This window comes from Seriola aureovittata, chromosome 22, assembly GCF_021018895.1.
Source record: "Seriola aureovittata isolate HTS-2021-v1 ecotype China chromosome 22, ASM2101889v1, whole genome shotgun sequence".
Taxonomy (NCBI): Eukaryota; Metazoa; Chordata; class Actinopteri; order Carangiformes; family Carangidae; genus Seriola; species Seriola aureovittata.
In genome coordinates, this window is record NC_079385.1 from 157,259 (window position 1) to 164,758 (window position 7,500).

General features: G+C 43.0%; 2 non-coding genes across 2 annotated transcripts; one reads left to right on the top strand and one right to left on the bottom strand.

The window, feature by feature from the left end:
• Positions 1-6,586: 6,586 nt before the first annotated feature.
• trnaq-uug (transfer RNA glutamine (anticodon UUG)) lies at positions 6,587-6,658 on the bottom strand. The gene has a single exon. It is a non-coding gene; the product is annotated as a tRNA-Gln (tRNA).
• Positions 6,659-6,890: 232 nt separating this feature from the next.
• On the top strand, positions 6,891-6,973 carry trnal-cag (transfer RNA leucine (anticodon CAG)). Its single transcript has one exon. It is a non-coding gene; the product is annotated as a tRNA-Leu (tRNA).
• The last annotated feature ends 527 nt before the right edge of the window (positions 6,974-7,500 follow it).

Here is a 7,500-nt window from a genome sequence, read left to right on the forward strand (position 1 = left end):
ATTCGCCCAGATATTCCTTTGTTTTTAACTCCCCAAAAGAATCTGCGCAAATGATTGCAAGTTCCAAAATATCATAAGTCACTTTTTCTGTCTCGCAAATATACGTGTACGGCAAAATTTTCCGCAGTTCAACCAAAACATTTCCCGACTCAAATTCGACAATAATCGTGTCCTGGAAAACACCAGGCTCAGTTATGGCCACGATATTAGAGGTTTTGCCATACCGACTTACGAATGCAACAACCTCATCGTCTGTGTGGTCATGGGTTACAGATTTAATTAAAACAGCGTTCGGAATTTTTATGCCTTTTTTCTCCAAAATGTCCATATTTGCAATGAATATCAACTTTACTATTGTTGCTTGCTCAGTTCTGTACTCCCTCCTGGCTAGCTCGCCACAAATTATGTAGCACCCACAACAAGTTAACCTGGAGTTGAGGCTAGGGCTAGTGACTACAATGTAGCATCAATGTTGACCCATGATCAGAAGACCAGGCTACGAGCTGGGAGGGAGTAAACAAGAGACCGAGGTTTGCTTAGAAATATATATATATTGTGCATTAACACCAACAACAATTAAACAGGAGTTCCTCATTGACCTCAATGTTCCTGGTTGTGAGGAAAAGAATAACTTCTTTTTCCTCCCCATCTGTGTCCACAGCATAGAACCTGGGCCTTAGGTTGGCTTGTGCTTTTGCGTGGTTGATAAACCTGCCAACAGTCTGCTTTTCGGGGTGGCACTCACAAAAAGATGAACACCTCACTGGTGTTCTTGTGTATGTGATGGCCCTCTTTGGCTGTGATCACCCTCCCATGGTAATCACAGACCACCTCACCAGTCTGAAATCTGCGGGTGGCAATGACACCCTTGCCTTTCCCTTTGACATCGGTGACCAGTAGTCCTCTCCACCTCTGAGAGATGGTCATTTTCTGGATGTGTCTAGAATCCATGACCATGTCCACAGATCCTGAGGGCTTCCACTCCTTTATGATATTGGCAGAGATGGGGAGGTTTTTCTTCCATCCCTGCTTAGCAATCCAGGTGCTGACCCGGTTTTCTGTTGGGAGACGTCGGCAGAAGTATGCTGTCGAGAAAAAATTAAAAGGTTTTGTTAGTTAAGAAAAATATAGTTGACAACTTTGAATCATGTACATAGCATTGATATTTGAAAAATGTTTTATTAAACATTGAGAAAATACTTACAGAGAACATGCTGCACGCGCAGTTTCATCTGCGCCTTCAGCCAACGCTCGTACAACTGCCGCTGACAGTCGGGTGACACCTTTCTGCGCTCAGTCTTGTCTGGCACGTCCCCGTCCAGTGTCACCGGGTGCGTTTCCAGCAGTTTGTCAAATGCTGCTTGGACATCCATCTGCACATTTGTAGTACAGGCAGGCTTGTCGGCAGCATTGCGAGCAGCGCCACGGGTACCATGACTGGGACCCTCATCCGCAGACTCAACACTACATAAGAGAAGAAGGAGAAGAAAAGTATTAGATAAGTGTTCAGTGTGCCTACATATAAATGATGGTGGGTTTGATTATGTTTACAAATTGTTGATTGTATTAATTGTTGACAAATATAAGACATCTTTACCTTGAGTCACCAGCGAGCTTAGCCAGCAGCTGACTGGCCCTCACAATGGTCTCGGGCTGCTTCATGCGGTAATGTTTTTCCGCCGTCGCAGTGGAATGAGTGAGGTAGTCGGCCACCAGAGACTTCTCTGTGTCAGTCATCGTCCCGGTGGCCGTCTCGAAGACTCTGCGTGCCACTCGGCTGGTCACTGGCTTGAGTTTGTATCTAAAGTGAAAGTTTAAACAGATATTAATATGACATTAATTGACACATCACACCAGAGAGCTGAGACGGTTATTTATAGAAGTACATTTGGGAGGGGAAATGAATCATGATGGTTAGCTTACTTTGAGTGCAGCCGGTCAAGGTCATTGGAGGCATTATAGATCGGCCTCCCCGTGGTGGAGATGAAGAACCGTTCCTCCTCGTCATCTGAGTCATCCCGCTTGCGCTTCTTAGAGTTGAGGAGTTGTGGCCGCACTCGTGTGAAGTACATATCAAACCACTGTTGGCAGAGGAAACATAGAAATAAAGATTAATTTCTGCTTTTGAACAGGTTCTGACAGATTCTCAGAGGAAATCTGATGAACTTACACACTCCTCCTCCTGTGACAGGGCAAACGCGGCAACTTGCCGTGCTGCGGTCTTGTGCTCCTTCACACCAATAATGGCGTTGCCTGACCTGTCTGTCTGACGGACTATCCACTCTTGCACCTGCACAAAACAAGGATATCACATTGATTAGTATGGGGAATGGCAAAAATGTCAGGTGAAATTTTCTAACAATGCAGACAAAAAGAGCATAAGAATACTCACAGTCATGTAATAACAAGAGGTATGTGATGAGATGGAAAGCCGAAAATTGTTGGAAAGAGGAGAATCTAAGCTTTACAATGAGGTATTACTTGACTAAATCAGATAATGCTATCCCGAAATATCACTTAAATATAGAGACCAGATTTGACCTCTGACCCAGCATTGAAAGCTGCCTAAAATTGAACACATTAAATGTCTGGTTAATAACAGGAGGTGTGTGATAGGATGGAAAGCCAACACTTGTTGGAAAGAACAGAATGTAAACTTTACAATGAGGTATTACTCCAGTAAATCAGACAATGCTAGCCAGAAATACCAGCTTAAATATAGAGACCAGATTTGACTTCTGACCCAGCATTTAATGTGGTCAATTTTAGGCAGCTTTCAGTGCTGGGTCAGAGTTCAAATCTGGTCTCTATATTTAAGATGCTATTTCAGGATAGCATTATCTAATTTAGTCAAGTAATACATCATTGTAAAGTTTAGATTCTATTCTTTCCAACATGTGTTGGCTTTCCATCCTATCACAAACCTCTTGTTATTAACCAGACATTTAATGTGGTCAATTTTAGGCAGCTTTCAGTGCTGGGTCAGAGGTCAAATCTGGTCTCTATATTTAAGCTATTTCATGATAGCATTATCTGATTTACTGGAGTAGTACCTCATTGTAAAGCTTATATTCTATTCTTTCCAACATGCGTTGGCTTTCCATCCTATCCCAAACCTCTTGTTATTAACCAGACATGTAATGTAGTCAATTTTAGGCAGCTTTCAGTGCTGGGTCAGAGGTCAAATCTGGTGTCTATATTTAAGCTGCTATTTCAGGATAGCATTATCTGATTTAGTCAAGTAATACCTCATTGTAAAGCAATATTCTATTCTTTCCAACATGTGTTGGCTTTCCATCCTATCCCAAACCTCTTGTTATTAACCAGACATTTAATGTGGTCAATTTTAGGCAGCTTTCAGTGCTCGGTCAGAGGTCAAATCTGGTCTCTATATTTAAGCTGCTATTTCAGGATAGCATTATCTGATTTAGTGGAGTAATACCTCATTGTAAAGCTTAGATTCTCTTCTTTCCAACAAGTGTTGGCTTTCTATCCTATCACAAAGCTAGGTCGCTGCTGGGGAACATTCGTCCGTCAAAAAGGGGGGAGAAGGGGGAAGGAGGAAAAAAAGGGAAAAATGAGAAAGAAAGATAGAAATGAAGTGAACATTTTATTTTATATCCATGACTACTTGATGGATGCATTTCTTGCTGCCTGAAGACAAGTAGCAAGCTTTTCATGTTTTTAAATGTTTTGGACCGCCCATGGACGGGATTCGAACCCGCGACTGTAAAAATGCTCTATTTCGATCTGTATCAAAATCCTTAAATTGTTTATCTACATGCAAGGATCATCTGGCATCTTTTAGAAATGTTGATATTTTCATGTTAAGAAATAATATATACATATTTCTTTATATTTCATATACATGTATTTCCTTTAGTGTAATGATTCTTTTTTCTTTTCCCACCTACCTGAAGAAAAGGACTGGACACTGCACGGGGTTCATCACATGACCTGGGTACCAGATCTTTGCATTGCTGACCGTCATTCTGAAAATTTTCTTCATGGATATCAGAGACCACCTCCCATATTTACAACTTGAAATTCCTCTTATATGCATGTTTGTTTTTCTATGTTTCATATTTTTTTTCATGTGTCTGTTATTTAACTTGTAAATAGCATACCATGTTACTATGATTGAGTGTTGTCATCATCATCATTATTATATGCATCTTATTGTTGTTATCATTATTGCTGTTGTTGTTGTTGTGCTGTTTTCAACAAACTGTCGTTAAAAACACTGGTTGTAAATTGCTCTACACCAGTTTTATTTCTTTACAGAAGCAGAATCAAAGAGAGACTTTTGAACAATGTCATTAAAACAGAACACGAATCATATAATTAAAGCAGAACGCAAAAACTTCAAATACAAATCTTTTTTCATATTTTACATTCAACAGGATAAAATATCAATACTTTTATAAACAATTTTTTTAACAATTTACAATACAATTATTTAAAATGAACTATTTACAAAACATTTTACATTATCATCATTATTGAGGGTTCGGGTTATATAGAAAACTTTATCCTCATTTCCTCCAGCCATTGGTCTTTTGGCTGTGATTCAGTAACTGGACAATACACCCTGCCACGCCACTGACTGTGTCCAGTCTCAGCAGTGCGGAACTGCCCGCACTTCTTGCAAGTGTTTGCCTGGACAGTTCGTCTATACGGCCTCTTTAGGGTGCCCCACTTTCCTCTGTGGCAGGTGAACTGGGATGTGGGTTGGTGCCCTGACCAGCTGCCCCAGAAAGGACTAACTGAACCACTCCAGCTGGTGTGACAACCTGAGGTGCAAGAAATGGTCCTGGTGCTGAGGGTGTAGCAAGATACTGCCTCATCACCGGTCCCCTTGGAAAGATGGGATGTGGGCACTGACTAACTGCTGCCTCCCTCTGTTGTGCCTGCTGTACTCGTTGGCAGCCGGTACAGATGTTCCTCCCTTGCCTGCATGGGTTCATCCGGGAGCACTCTTGCCTCCTGAAGAAGCTGTGCAGACACAGGGAGTGCTGGAGGCAATGCAGTACCCTGGAGCAGCACAGCGAGCCCCTCCCTCTTGTTCTTGCTGTTGTGCCACTGGATGAGGGTGTTTTGATTGACTTCAAACAATTGAATGTCTGTCCCTGCATTACCATTATCTTCATCTTCAGCTTGAATATCAACTCCAGCTACAGAAGATGAAGTACAGGGCAGAGTGCTGGAAGCCAGGGTGGATGTGCCAGGAGCCAGGGTGGATGTGCCAGGAGCCAGGGTGGATAGACCAGGAGCTGTGGAGGAGACGCTGCAGGCCACCTCAGAAAGATAGCCATATGGCCACCTTGAGTTAGAGAGGCTTGAACATGAGGGACCTCCAGCACTGTGGGTTTATTTGAGATATCAGAGAATCCATCAACTTCCTCCATTTTGTCCTCCACATCATACTGCTCGATGAGCTGAGCCGTCTCCTCTGAATCAGGGTGCATATCCTGCAGCGCCTGACCAGTCTGCCGGAACAGATACTGCACCCCGATGAGCTCTCCTGAAACAATATGCATAAAGTGATTCATTTACAAATGTTTATAAAATTAATAAAGGATTTTAAAACTGAGTTACATTACCAATGAGTTCACAAGTGCTTACCAGTGTAACAGGAGGGCGGGCAGAACTGTGGTGCCACCTTCCTGCCAAACAGCTTCTGGTCATTTTCGTTCACTCAGTGAAGCAGGTCACCAGAATAGCTGCGTAGAGCAGATGTTCCAGAGGATAGGGCTGCAGCACCACGGTCCTGGTTCCACCTGTGCAGTCCTTCCAACAGGTAAATCTGGAAATTCACACTGTTGGCACTGGTCCCTAGAAATACATTATTAAAATTGTAATCATGAATTATTCTTGGATTACACAACACAAAACATGAACAAAGATGTCTAACAGACACAAACCTGGTATGAAGTGGTTTAAGTGCAGGTGAAAAGACTCCAGGGATGTAGAGCCTCTGGCACATCTCTAGATGGGAAGGTGCACTCCTCCCTTTGTGAGCTCCCCTGTCTTGGTGTAGAGGGTAACACCTGGAAGATCCTGGGGAAGCATCTTGAGGTCTTGTTACCTTTTACATGTCAAAGATCTTATGGTTGTCATATTCTCTGTGTATAATAGTGACCTGCTTTGTTGGTCACACATTGATCCATAAACATCTGCTGTTAACTGCCCCATTAGTGCCTGTACAACTTCTCAAAACCAGGTCCCACTGAGATTTGAACGGATCGTTGGATTCAGAGTCCAGAGTGCTAACCATTACACCATGGAACCACAACTTTATCAGACTATAGTGGGAGACTTCGACACACAAACCACCAAGATTATGCATCGCAATTAGTATCAACCTTGTGACACATTTGTGTTCACACTGCTGAAGCTATGTGGCAAACACCTTCGAACTTGGTCTGTTCTCAGATCTTAACTACATCCACAATGTGTCTTGTCTTGTTTACACTTGTACTTTTAGCTGTCCAATTGGGCTTAGATAATGAGACATTGTCATATGGATATCTTAAACAACAGGTCAGTATATTTTCCAAGTTTATCTATATTCCAACTCTAAGTTAGGTTCCACCGAGATTTGAACTCGGATCACTGGATTCAAAGTCCAGAGTGCTAACCATTACACCATGGAACCACTAAAATACACTGGGAATATCTCACGAGCACTCAGGGGCAGCAATAAAACCTTGCCCAGGAGAGGGATGTCAGGGCTGCTTTTAGCTGCTCGCCACACAAAGAAGAGATCATACCGAAGTTCAGTAAATACGGATAAAATGCTTATAGACTTGCTCTATAAGTGACAACCAGCAACAAAGTGCACATGGCTGACATGTTGACCCAAAGTAGTGTCGAAGAGAGCTCATAGAGTCAGGATGGCCGAGCGGTCTAAGGCGCTGCGTTCAGGTCGCAGTCTCCTCTGGAGGCGTGGGTTCGAATCCCACTTCTGACATGAACATTTTAACAGGAGCAGCATCTGAACTGTAACATGTAGAGATGATGTCCAAAACCGTTGAGCTCCCGAGTTTTCCTCATACACGGATCACCAGCTTACGCGTTTCCAAACGTAGTATTTAGGGATTTCATCTCCTAATCCGCCAGTGCGACAGAGTGAAGACAGGTGTTCCTTGCCCAGTTCGCTAAGGATGTGCCGTGAGCACTTGGGGTGTCTGTGCCTAGCAGCGCGTAGAGCACTTGGAAATAGGGTGGGATTGTGCACGGTTCGGCTGTTTAGACATTTCAAGATGTAGTCATTTAGGGCTTTCATTTCTTAATCTGGCAGCGAAGTCAAGTGAACCCTGCCCAGTTTGCTGAAGATGTGCAATGAGCACTTTTGTGCGTAGCAGCACCTGGCACACCTGGAAATGGGCTGGGATCAGATAGAAAACTTTTTCATAACCCACATTCCACATGGGCATGTTACAGCTTGTGATAATCATGGCCAATCACATTCACTAGATTCATCCCCTTCAAACAAAG